General features: G+C 41.5%; 1 protein-coding gene across 4 annotated transcripts in view; it reads right to left on the reverse strand.

The window, feature by feature from the left end:
• Positions 1–14,060, reverse strand: part of C13H10orf143 (chromosome 13 C10orf143 homolog) — a 58,568-nt gene that overhangs the window by 19,943 nt on the left and 24,565 nt on the right. The window contains exons 4-5 of one of the 4 annotated variants that reach the window (XR_013161812.1): positions 6,981–11,004; positions 122–6,748 (exon numbers count right to left, since the gene is read on the reverse strand). The exons of the other annotated variants lie outside the window; for them this stretch is intronic. The gene's annotated coding sequence lies outside the window, so the exon portion shown is untranslated. Of the gene's footprint in view, positions 1–121; positions 6,749–6,980; positions 11,005–14,060 lie in introns of those variants that run through there. 4 annotated transcript variants of the gene reach the window in all.

The raw sequence follows: 14,060 nt of genomic DNA on the forward strand, positions 1-14,060 counted from the left end.
TATTGAAAAGGTGTTTCTTGAATCCACCATCTTATATTTTTTATTTTATTTGTCAGTTCTATATATTCTTTCCCCTCTTTCTCTTCGTATTCTTTAAATTATCTTTAGTGGTACTCTTCAATTCTGTGCCCTCCTCCACTGTCTTTTTTTTTTTTTTTTTTTTCAGTTGGCAGAACTTCTTTTAGTATTTCTTGTAGGGCCAGTCTCTTGTTTGAAAAATTCTTTCAGGACTTCTTTGTTTGTGAAAACTTTAATCTCTCCCTCAGTTTTGAAGGACAATTTGGCTGGGTACAGAATTCTTGGCTGGAAGTCTTTCTCTTTCAGGATCTTGAATATATCATACCACTGCCTTCTCATCTCCAGGGTGCTAGTTGAGTTGTCTGAACTTATTTGGTTTCCCCTGTGTTGAGTAGATTGTTTTTCTCTTGCCACTTTCAGGATTTTCTGCTTCTCTTCAACACTTGACAGACTGACTAGTATGTGTCTTTGGGGAAGGTCTACTTGTACTTATTCTGTTTGGAGTTCATTGGGCTTCTTTGACTTGTATATTTATGTCCTTTATGAGGGTTGGGAAGTTTTTCCCCATTATATCCTCAACTCCTCTTCCTAGCCCATTACTCCTCTCTTCTCCTTCTGAGACACCAATAATTCTTATATTTGTGCGTTTTGTTTTGTCCATCATTTCTCTAAGATCCAATTCAAATTTTTCCAACTTTTTTGCCATTTGCTGTTTTGAGTCTTAGAAGTCATTTATCCTGTCCTCTATATCATTTATTCTTTCTTCTGTCTCTTCAAATCTGGTGTTGTGTGCCTCTAGTATGTTTTTTATTTGGTCAACAGAGTCTTTAATCTCTGTGATATCTGCTATTTTTTCTATTCATCCTTTCAAATTCTTCCTTATGCTTTTCTACTGTCTTCTTGATCTCCTTTATGTTCTTTGCTATCCCACTTATTTTATTAAGTTGAGTTGTATGAACATCTCCTCTGGTGTTTTAATTTGGTCATTAGGCTGGGCTGTATCTGTCTGCATTGTGATATGCTTAGTGATCTTCTGCTGTCTTCAAGGCACGTAAAAATCTTGATTGATTTACTTTGGGAGTTGATTTCTTTCAGTAGTCTAAGGCCTTGTATTTGCAGGATGGTTGTACAGCAGGGAGCAGGGTACGGGGTGGGGCACTCAAGTGTGGTGATCATTTCAGGGCAAGTATGAGTGTAGGCTGGGGATATTATGCTGATGCTTGTGAACATGGGCCAGGGAGGGTGTAGGATCTTTTGAAGATGTTATTATTAGTTAAGGTGTGGCCACATTGAATCAGGGTGGGTCTTAATCCATATGACAGGAGGCCTTATAAAGACAGGCAGTCAATAGAAGCCAGAGTGGAGACCACATGCAATGAGAATCCCATCATCAGAAAGCTACTGACCCTAGGAGAAAGCGTGCCCTTACCGACACCTTCATTTTGTTAAGACCGGGTGCACCGATCTGGGAGGCGTAACCCAGGTGTGGACTGATCTAAGGCACAGGGCCCTTTGTGCACATGCATAGAGCTGCAGCAGCAGGTCGGCATTACGCCTTCATGGATTGGGGGCATATATGACCCGGCTGCACAGGTCGGCACTTTCTCAGAGCTAGGAAGTGAGCTGTATGCATGTGCAGTCCTAGGACTGCTATAAAGTACAGTATCCAGAGCTGAATGACATGATTGGGGCAGGTGTGGATCTAGGAGTGTCATAAACTGATATGTAGAGGTTGGGGGGGCAGGATGAGGCTGTGAGACACAATGGACAAGGGAGCAGGAGTAACCTGGGTACGGAGGTTAGCGCCTGCAGCCTTCACGTGCTGGCAACAGCCTGCAGGGCAGGGAAGGGGAGGTAGTGCTCGGGAGGGGTGGGTTGGGCTTCCCTTGGGGTTGGGGTGTTAGGCAGGTACAACTGGGGACTGGTGGAGTGGGGGTACCTGGAGCATGGGGAATGGGAGCAGGTGATGGGGTTCGGGTGTGTAGGGAGTGTGGTGAGTTGGTCACAGGGCTGAGTTGGTGAAGGTGGTGCACTGAAGGGTCACAGCCTGGCTGACTTCCTAGTCCCAGCTCCCACCCGTGTACTCCCATGGGCTCCGCACCTCTGTTTTAGCCTCCAGCTTTCTGCCTCTCAGCTCCTTGGTCTCTGCAACCAGGGCTGCCCTATGTGGTGCAGAAGCTCCCCCAGGTCAGCTGCACTCCCAAATCGCCATCTCAGTCGCCCTCTGTCCCTTCTCTAACTTGGAGCAGGGCTAATCTCAAGCTACTCTATTCAGCCACCTTCCTGGAAGTTTTCAATGCTGTTCCTATCTTAGCTTTGAGCCTCAATAAGAATGTACAGTCAGCATATCATATTCTACATGCAAAGAAATACTGTTGGGATTTTTACTGAACTGCATGAACTTGTGGATGAATTTGGGTGTGATCGATAGTGTTATGTTTTTTAATCTTCCTATCTATGAACAAGCAATATCTCTCCATTTATTTAGGCCTCCCTTACACTTAACATAGTTTCATGGTTTTCTCCATATGGATCTTACACCCTTTCGTTAAATTTGTTTCTAGGTATCTGTCTTTACTTGCCAAGCTGCTATGATAAATACCACACACTGGCTGGCTTTAAAACAGGAAATTGTTACCTCAGTTTTAAAGGCTGCCAAAATGAAGGTGTCGGTAAGGGCACGCTTTCTCCCAGCGTCAGTAGCTTTCTGATGATGGGGTTCTCCATTGCGTGTGGTCTCTCTCCACTCTGGCTTCTACTGACTGCCTCTGAATTTCCTCTTTATAAGGCCTCCTTCATGTGGATTAATGATTAAGACCCACCCTGATTCAATTTGGCCACACCTTAACTAATAATAACATCTCCAAAAGATCCTATTTTCAAATGGGTTCATACCCACGGGGATGCAGATTAAGATGTGTCATCTGTGGGGTCATGATTCGACTTCCCAATAGTACTTACAGGTTTTGTTAACATGAATGGGGGTGGAAGTCAGCAAAAATGTCAGAGTAAGGACCTCCAAATATCATCTCCATAAAAACCAGGAAAACCCTGGCATAAATGGTCAGAACAAACTTTTCCAGAACTCTGGAAATAAACCAAAGACTTGCAGCAACCTAGGGAGCATTTTACTCATCTTGGTAAGAACAGTGAGCTTTGTGGTTTTTCACTTGCCCCATTCCCATTCTCTCCTCCAAGGTTCCATGGTAGCCTTGAAATCCAGCAGCCCACAACCACACTGGAAACCAGCACCTGGCAGTGCTGGAAGAGACAGAGTAGCTTGGAGTTTCCTCAAAGCTCTGAAGAGTTCTCATTATCTGACCTGTTTGGTGGCTACCCAGATGATCCCACTGCAAAGGCTATCTTTATTTGATGCAACACCAGTTTGAAAGGTTTCCTGGGGGTGTCTGTCAAAAATAACCAGAGGCGATTATGGAACAAGGTGGCTGTTAACAGTGGTGGACAACAGTAGGACCAGCAAAGGCTTACCATAAAGCTTAAAAGGAGAAGTGGGGAATGAGAGGTTCACAGGGGGCTTTGGGAATCCAGAACACATGCTCAGGAAAGACCTCATAGTGCCCTTGGTTCTTGCTACTTTGGCCTTGCAGCCCTGTGCAAGCAGGAAATAAGGGTAAAGCAGAACCTTAAGGGGCTTGGCTGAGTGGTAAAGGTGTACTCCAATACAGAGTCCCTCAGCAAAGACCAGAAGACTTACTGGTTCCAAAATTTTAGGAAATCTGTGTCTAATCCCTTAGCTGACCACAAAGCTAACTGAGCAGAGATTTCAGTGGCTACACACAATAAGAAATGCAGATTTTATGGATTAGTTCAGAAAAGTCACTAAACAAACAAACAGTAGCAGCAAAGTCTGAGAAGGGCGGAGAATCTGATTTCCAGAGCTACCACATAATATTGTTTAAAATGTCTAGTTTTTAACAAAAAAAATAACAAGACACATAATGAAACAAGAAAGTGTGGTCCATATACAGGGGGTGGGAAGGGGGGAAGCAGTTCACAGAAACTGTTCCTGAGAAAGATTCCAGACATTGGACTTACTAGATAAATATTTGAAAACTATTTTAAATATGTTCAAAGAACTAAATAGTACCATAATTAAGAACTAAAGGAAAACATGAGAACAAGGTCTCATCAAATAGAGAAAAACAATAAAGAGACAGAAATTATAAAAAACAATTAAAAATGAGTATGAGTGCTGAATCATTATGCTGATATTTCTTTTAGGTTCCAGTACCTTAGAGCTAGACATAAAAACCTAAAATTGCAAAATTATAACCCATACCAAATACTGAAATCTGTTCTACAATTAATTATTGCGATATACTTTGAAATTATTGCTTTTATGTATAGATATTATTTAAAGAGAAGGAGGAGTATAATAGAGAAGATAGGATTTAACAAATGAGTATGACTGCTGAGTCATTATATTGCTATTTCTGTTGGTCTCTAGTGCTTTGGAACAGCTAAAAGAAAAAAATGAAAAATCATGGCACTGTAACGCATACCAAACTTGAAAATTTCTTCTATAACTACTTATTAAAATGTACTTGAAAATTTATTGCTTTTTTTTTTATATAAGTTACATTTCGCAATAAGGAAAAAAAAACATTAAAAAAAAAGGAGCCAAACAAATTTTGGAGTAGAAATGTAAAATGGAAATTAAAAATTCACTAGAGGGTTCAACAGGAGATTTGAGGTGGCTGAAGAAGGAAACGCTGAAATTGAAGCTAGGTCAATTGAGATTATCCAGTGTGGGGTAGAGACTTATGGGATACCATCAAGTTTGCCAACATACACATAAACAAGAGCCCCCAGAAGGAAGGGGAGAGAGAGAAAGGGGAAGAAAGAATATCTGAGGAAATAATGACAGACAACTTCCCAAATTTGATGAAAACCATTAATCTACACGTCAAAAAAAGGTGAACAAATTCCAAGTAGAATAAACTTAGAAATCCACAACTGGGCACATCATATCCAGACTGTCTAAAATCAAACACACAAAAAAATCTTGAAAGTAGAGAGAAGCAACTCATTATATATAAGTGATCTTCAATAAATATGACAACTAATTTCTCACCAGAAATTGTCTAAGTCAGAAGGCAGTGAGATGACATACTCATCACTGAAAGAAACACTGCCAACTGAGAATTCTAATATGCAGCAAAACTATCCTTTGAAGCTGGAAGAGCAATTGAGACATTCGCAGATTTTTTAAGAATAGAATCTATTGCTAGTAGACATGCCTTACAAGAAATATTAAAGGGAGTCTTTCAGGTTGAAATGAAAGGACACTAGACATTAGCTCAAACCCACATGAATAAATAATGTGAATGGGATTTTTTTCTAATTGGTTATCACCAATGAATAAAAAGCTTATGGATTCTGGCATGTCCATCTTATATTCAGCAATTCTGCTCAACTTTCTTATTAGTCCTAATAGTTTATCTGTAGATTTTCTTGAGTTTTCTATGTAGATAATTAAGTCATCTAGAAATAACTAATTTTTTCCCTTTCCAATTCTTATACCTATTGTTTCTTTTTTCTGGTCTCATTGTGCTGCTTAAGACCCTAGTACATTAAACAGAAATAGTGACAGCAAGAACTGTTACCTTTTCCCCATCACCAACAGCAATGCTTCACTGCATATGCTGTTCCTTAACCTTATCAAGATACACCCTTCTATTTTGGGTTTGTTGAGCTTTAATCATGAAGAAAATTTTAAGTTCAATGCACAGTTTCTGCATCTATTAAGATGATAATTTGTTTCTTCTCCTTTAATCAGACAATGTAGCAGTTTTTCTAATGTTAAATCATCCTTAAGCTCCTTCATGTAGGACTGCTGTAACCTGTCAACAATCTGGGATGGTAGCTCTTTCGTTACTTTCTAATTTCTTCCATTGTTTTTGGCCTGTTTATGTTCTTTCTTCTGGAATAAATTTTGGTAACTGAATTTTCTGGGGGGTAAAGCCCCACTGCACTGGCTGTCCCAGTTCTATGAACAGTAGATGACTGCTGACAAGGGCTCACACAACCACAGCCCCTTTAACATTTTGAAGATGTTATTCAAAAGGCTTCTGGAATCCACTGTTAAGAATGTGAATTCTGTTGTATGTCAAATTATTGTTCCTACACGGATAATCAGTCATTTCTCTCTAGCAGCTCTACACACTATTCTTATGTCTACGATGTTCTTGAGTTTCGCCAGGTTGTACCTAAGCATGGATAAATCATGCCCGAGACTCAACATGATTCTTCAGGCATACAAAAAAAAGGAGAGACAAAGGAAAAAACACCCATAAACTATCACACAGCTGAAGAAATAAAATCTTACAAATAGGGGGTGCAAGGGTAGTTCAGCAAGAGAATTCCTGCATGCCATGCAGGAGACAGTTTCGATTCCTGGCCCATGTACTTCCCCTCACCCCCCCCCCCAAAAATTCAACAAATGGTGCTGCAATAAGGGGATAGTCACATAGAAATTGAATGAAATGTGACCCCCACCACACAGCATGCAAAAAAAAAAAAAAAAATCCCAGATATACATGAAACCTAGGTATTCTTAGCCCTTACAGTCAGGAAAAAACCTTCATTACCCTCAATTTGGTGTTATTCTCACAAATTTTATTCTTTTAGCAAATAAGCATGCATCAGTATTTTACATGTTTAAAACTGTACCTAAATGATATCATCTTATACCTATTCTGTAATTAGCCTTTTTTTTTTTTTTTTTTTTTTTTTTTTTTAAAGGAAAGACAGAGAGAAGGAAGGAAGGATAGAAGGAAGGAAGGAAGGAAGAAAGGGAAACATTTTTAAACATTTTCTTGTTTTATTGTATTTTGTTTCTTTGTTTTTGTTACATGGGCTGGGGCCGGGAATCGAACCGAGGTCCTCCGGCATAGCAGGCAAGCACTTTGCCCGCTGAGCCACCGCGGCCCGCCCATAGCCTTTTTTTAGTTCACTCATTTTCAATGCTGTATAAACTATTTCACTGGATAAATATATACCAATTAATTTATCCTTTCTCTTATTAAGGAATTGTTTCCAGCTTTTTGCTACACAAACACTGTCACAACTGTTATCTGACGCACATTTCCTTGGGAAACTCTCCGAGTCTATACCCACGAGTCAAACTTCTAGGTCAGAGAATGCCCACGGTCACCTTTACCAGATACTTGTTCTCTAAAGTGATGTGCCAATTTATACTGCCTCCAAGAAAGTGACAGTTCCTGAAAAGCCATACTTATCTACACTTTGCCATCAGACAGTTTTACATTTTTACTTTTGTTAATCTGATGCTCTAATTTGCATGTCTTTAATTAGTGTAGTGAGATTAACCATAGATGTATATTTACTGGCCATTTGAATTTCTTCTCTGAATTACCTACTCATAAACTTTGCGCATCTTGAAATCTTGCTATCTGATGGGTGCTTTCCCCCACCTTGCTATACTTCAAAATTCTTTGGCTACACATGGCTTTCTTCAGGTCTAGAAAATTATCAGTCATTGTCCTTTTCAAATTTTCTTATCCTCTGTGCCAGTTTGAAAGGATGAACGTACCCTAGAAAAGTCATGTTTTAATCCTAATTCCATTTTCCAAAGGCAGTTGTTTCTTCTAATCTCTATTCAGTACTGTATGTTGGAAACTTTAATTAGATTATCTCCCTGGAGATGTGACTTAATCAAGAGTGATTGTTAGGCTGGATTAGGTGGAGACATATCTCCACCCATTCTAGGTGGGTCTTGATTAGTTTACTGGAATCTTATAAAAGAGGAAACATTTTGGAGAAAGCAGACTTGGAGACAGCAGATAAGAATGGCAGAGCCACGAGAAAGCCACAACAGAGAATGCCGCAGAACCATGAAGCAGAGGGTCCACCAGCCAGCGACTTTTGGTGATGAAGAAGGAAAATGCCTCCCGGGGAGCTGGAGAGGAAGCTAGCAGATAATGCCGTGTTTGCCAAGTGCCCTTCCAGCTGAGAGAGAAACCCTGCACTTCATCGGCCTTCTTGAATCAAAGTACATTTCCCTGGATGCCTTAAATTGGACATTTCTACAGACTTGCTTTAATTGGGACATTTTCTCGGCCTTAGAGCTGTAAACTAGCAACTTATTAAATTCCCCTTTTCAAAAGCCATTCCATTTCTAGTATATTGCATTCCGGCAGCTAGCAAACTAGAACATCCTCCATTCTCTAAATTCCATCCTTCTGGATTTTGTAATGGATCATCTCATTCTTTCCTCTGTGTATCTTATTCACATGTTCATACTTTCTATTTCTCTTGCTATATTTTGGGTGATTTCCCCAGATCTATCTTCTAATTCACTAATTCAGTCTTTAACTGTGTCTAAAATATTTTTTTTTCTAACTTCAATGATTTTATCATTTACTTTTAGAAGTTCTTTTTTTTTTTTTTTTTAATCCCTAACCCTCCTATTCTTTTTTCATTATGGCATATTTCTTTCATTATGGCTTTATTTCTTCCTTAATCGTTCTATTAATTTTAAACACACTGTATTCTGAGTTTCAGGTTCTTCTAGTATTTCAGATTCTTGGAGCTCTGAAGTCTCCTGTTTGTTGTACTTCCTGATCCCGTCCTCCCCTACACCCTACCATGGTAGTAGATTTGCTCGTATTTTTTTTTTCTTACTTGTGATCTAATCTTTAGTGGGTTGTTTTATCTCTGAATCCTGCTGGATCGTGGAAGAATGCTTACAGGCTAAATCTGCATTTGCCACTATCCAGCCCTTAAGGATTTCAATGGTCTGGCTCTATTTTATCTTAATGGCATGGCTTTTTGTTTCTGAACCATATAGACAGAATAAACTTAGGGACTATACCCATGTATAGCCTGGTATTTTAGTTTCTAATGTTCTTTACAGGGACAGGCAGATTTTCAAGGTTCTCAAATTTTATGAATGAGTTTAGCTCCCCTACCTGCTGGCTACACGACCTTTTTCACTGGGCCAAAGTCACATCACCCATGGCTGTGGACATCTGAATTCTAGCTCCACTCCCTGGATGCATGCTAGGATCAAAGCCACAAAAGGACAAAACTCAACTAAATCTACTAACGAATGTGTTTAGAGTTAGTCCAGCATTTCTGTCTGTAGCAGGAGGGGGACCATCCAGATTAGCTTAGTCCTACACATATGCAGAAAGTCCAAACTACATTTTTCCTAAAGTGCTAACTTTTGAATGAAAATCCATTTCACCATCTCAACACAATTTAACATACTTCATTTATAGAAAAATAATTTTTTGTTTGTTTTTATTCTTCTAGTCATCTAAAGGCTGTTTCTTCAAAACCTGGAAATAATTTAAATAACAGTAAAAAAAATTTTTTAAACCTATTTTTCTGGGATCCACATTACAGAGAAAACATTTATTGTCAGAAGCTGAATCTAAAGATTTTGTCAGTGGCTCTATTCAAACTGCCACTCATCCATTTCAGGATTCATATTTGGCTATACTACCAACCCAGCCAAACTCTTCTCTTGGCCAGCTTATTTTTTCACAGTTTGAATAAGTCAGTCCTGTGCCTTAGCCAAGAAACCCACACTGTGTCTGGGAATGAAGTCCACAAAGACCCTTGCTCTTGCGGCCGCACTTCTCTGTGCTGAGAGCTGGCTGGTGACTGCAAACACACAGAACACCCAGAAGGAAGGGAGAGGAGAGGCTCTGAGGCATGCGTCTAAGCACCACAAGCCCCCCACCCCACCCCCATGTACAGCATTTTCCTTATTTGTAAATTGACTGGGTTAGACTGATGAACTCTAGGATCCCTGAAAGACCCAGGAAAAAAACATAATGGAGCACAATGTGATTCTTATATGATGATCAATGAAATTCCATTGAGCCCTACATGACTGTGTTTTCTTCTCGCAGGAATAAGAATGAAAGACTGACAAGAACTAGCTATTGCTGAACGAGAGCACAAAGAGCAAACCACCACACACTGATCTTTCTTAATCTATGTCAGAACGTTACATTTTCATCCTTGGACTTTGTCCCCAGCTTGACATTTATCAGGCACTAGCAAGCACTTCTTTGCCATCGCAGTGGGCTCAGAAGAAAGGTGGAAATCTCATCTTCATCAGGCTCCATGTAAGCTTCTGTTTCAGAACAGTATTTATAGATGCCACAGATGTGCAAAGCAATGACAAAGAAAACAGATATGTGAATTAAACAAACACACGTATTTTAAAGGTCACCCATCTGGAAATCTTAAAGAGAAGTACAAACAAAAACTGTTTATCCAGTTAGAGTCAGAGTAATCATACCTTGGCTCCTCCTGCAGTCCCTACTGGGGAACCCTGAATCAAAACAACAGATTTGGGCCCAATTCCTATTTCCCCTGTGCTCCTCTTTTCTCTCATGCCAGCCTCTCTCCTACACACACACACACATACATACATACATGTACACACACACCCACCCAACTGTCAGGAAACAGTTATTTATCTCAAAACACAAATAATAATGTAGTGGCTTATTAAGACTATTCCCTTAGCATTTGACCTGGAGTGAAAAAAAGAGTGATAACACCAGTGAAGGACAGGGATCCAAAATCAATTCCTTCGTGAGGTTCACAACACCCAAAACCAACCAATTTTGTATGTTTACCTGTCATGGTCAGGGACATGTGTCAACTTGGCCAAGTTGTGGTACCTGTTCATCTGATTGGGCAAGTGCTGGCCTGTCTGTTGCAATGAGGACATTTCATAGGATGAGGTCATGATCACGTCAGCTGCATCCACAGCTGATTCCATTTGTAATCAGCCAAAGGGGAGTGTCTTCTACAATTAGTGATGCTAAATCTAATCACGGGAAGCCTTTTAAGGAAGATTCAGAGGAGAGAGGTCTCATTCCTCCTTCGGCTGGTGAGCCTCGCCTGCAAGTTCATCCAGGCCCTCCATCGGAGTCATCAGCTTCACAGTCTGCCCTGTGGATTTTGGACTCTTCGTTCCTGCGGTCACGTGAGACACTTTAATAAATTTTATATTTGCAAGTGTTCCCTGTTGATTCTGTTTCTCTAGAGAACCCTAACTAACACATGACCTTTAAGTGGAAAATTACTACCTATTTGGGTAAGAAAACCCAGTGACCCCAAATAAAAAAAAGGGGAAGGAAGCTCCAATAATGAGCAATACGGAAGAGCCCAAATGGCCTTCTAAATTGAATGCCCAGGCCTTCAACACCTTCATGTGACCTACAACTGTGCCGGGCTCTGCCAGCACCCCCAAATGCTAACTTTGCTGGACTAAGCACCCTGAGCCCTCGGGGTGCTCATCAAAGACCCAGAGGCCTGTGTTGAAGTGGCAACCTTTTTCTTTTTTCAGGAGAATCTGTCCGTTCATCAGCTGATTAGTCCAGTCACTCTTACCTGGGATCAAGTGAAACAGAGTAATCTAGGTATTTTGAACTGAGGAGTATAACCCTAAGTTTGGCCACATAAATCATGCCCCCAGGGGAAAGGAGGGCAGTGAGGGACTAGGGCTGGAGTCAGCCCAGGGGTCAGGGCGCCCAGCAAGAGCTGGAGCCACAGTGGGCCAGCTGGAGACCAGGGGGCGAGGGGGGGCAAAAAGCTGCCCAAAGGAGAAACACCCGGGCTTCCATTTTTTGCCCCCAGCTCCCAGGCTCTAGCAGTGCCTCCTGTAGACCTACCCCGAAACCAGAGGCAAGTGCAGTCTCCACAATACAGAGCAGGGAAAGGAGGACAGGACAGGAGCTGAGCGCAAACAGGCAGGGAACCATCCCCTGATCCAACTGCGGAGACACCTTCCCTGAGGGCGTCAGGGTGGAGAGGACTATGGAAACGCGGGACACTAACTAGAAAGCATGGTAAGGAAGCGCCCCTCAACATTCTAAATCTTTTCTTCCTATAGTTCTGCCTTTTTAATATGTCTTCTTTTGATTATTTTGGAGGCTGCTGGCAACCTCATTAGGGGTCATTTAATTGGTTTGAATTTGAAAGGAATGGTGTGGTTTCTACACCACACTGGGCTACCATGCGACCCTGGGGCCAAGGACGTGGACTGGAGGCAGGAACGGAAGCACAGTGCTAAGGCTCTGGCCCAGCTGGCTTCTGGAGCCCTCTGTGGAAGGGGCCGAAGCATACTAGTCGAGGCAGTGGTCACAGCCAGGCCCAGGGAGGAAGGACAGGCTGCCTCACCCGACCTCAGACAGGGCTTGGCTTCATGCCAGCGCAGTAACAGGGGCAGAATGAGGCAGGGCTCAGAGGGCAGGCCTCTAAACGAGCCGCACTGCCACAGGGATTCTCCACAGACCAGTGGCAGCTACTGCTGAAATGGCAACCGCCGTGGCAGCCAGCTAACTGACAAATTTACATTAATGGGTCAGAGAGAGACGGGACCGAAATGCAAGCTTGGAAAACGAGTCTGAGAAGGTCTACGTGAAATGCAGAGCCAAGATCTTGTATATGTGAGAAACGGTCAATGATAAAGTTGAGGAAGTGCTTAGGAGTCAGCGGACCACACGAGCTTGGACACCAAGCTGACATGGCTACACTCAGAAGTCAGAGCAGAACTGATGAGATCAGTTGACATCAGAGATACACGGAGGACGGAAAGGGAGTATTGGAAAAGCTACCAAAGAAGTCAAGAATCACAGGCAAGTTCCCTACTAGAAATTCCATACAAACTACCAGGGATGTCACCTTGTCTTCTCTGATCCCAGGGAGTTGCTCTGGGTCACCTGTGGCCACTCTGACCAGGAGGCAGGACATGCTCACGTGTAAATGGGCAAGTGCTTGGGAGGGGAACCGCGTGTATAATGAAGTCTTCTGAAGCTTGGAATTGTTGCCCAGCAGTGGCTGACGGCTAAGCACTACTCCCTGGGATCTTGCATTTCTAAAAACACTATTTGCTTTTTATTTAATGCTGAACCTTTTGATGTTTTATAATACAAAAATAGTGTCTTATTATTTTAAAAGCTTAGGAAAGAAACTAGCTTATTATTAGAAAAAGAAGATATATGCAGCTATAGTCCGTTCAAATATCAAGAGGTATGACTTTTCAAATTCATATTTCAATCTTTATTTACATAAGACTTTTAGAAATGGTGGGTGTAAATATTAAAACACCCAAGCCTGGGTGAAAATTTATTGAGAATAACTACAAATAAGAGGAAACTGACTTTTTAAAGTCAGTTTCTGAAATTTAGATGAAAAAGATATGAAGCATTAACAGAAAAATGATGTATTCACATATCAATGTAGATTTTCCCATCACAGACTCATTTCCTATAAGCCTAATAGAAGCAAGCCTGGGGGGGGTGGAGCCCACAAGGGGGAGGCTAATCAAACACGTGCTGGTGTCCAAACAGAGGATCAGACTATTAGCCGAAATGGTTTGACCAGTTGCTTGGGCCAAATGTGACTGTTCTCTTTAAGCGCACGTGCCGGAACCCAGCCTCAGGGCATTAGGAGGCAACACCAATTCCAAGAGTTTGCTCAGGCAGACGGGGGATTTGGAGGGCACAGTCCCTGGAAGTGGGACAGGAACGAGGGAGGGCACTCGATATTTACCAGCGTAAGCACAACTTCACCATGACAAGGTCATCTTTCCCCAAGTAAATACTATTTATTTGCATTCCAGGACAGGTTGACAACTGTATGAAGCAGCCTACATAATACTAAATCCACATGGCTGGATAGAACTTTGATTTTCCTACTGTTTAGAATTGCATCATGGTATATACTGTAACCTGTGGGAATGTTTCTGAAGATAAGAGTACAAAAAGTTGAAAAATACATCTTCATGAGTTTTACACAAAGCTTTTCTTGTTTTCTTTCTTTTTTTTTTTTTTTAATGTTTTAGCAACTTCAGGTCCACTTGGGTAGTGGCTGTCGGAGCTTTAGGTCTTTGTTTATAAATGAAAACCAGTACCTATCATTGCAGTGTGCAGCAGGGCAGCTCTATGATTTCCTGACTCATGCTTCTGCTTATCACGCCCTGCTTACACAACAACACTTTTCTCTAAAGATCTTTAGGGGGCAACCTC

Source organism: Tamandua tetradactyla, chromosome 13 (assembly GCF_023851605.1).
Source record: "Tamandua tetradactyla isolate mTamTet1 chromosome 13, mTamTet1.pri, whole genome shotgun sequence".
NCBI lineage: Eukaryota > Metazoa > Chordata > Mammalia > Pilosa > Myrmecophagidae > Tamandua > Tamandua tetradactyla.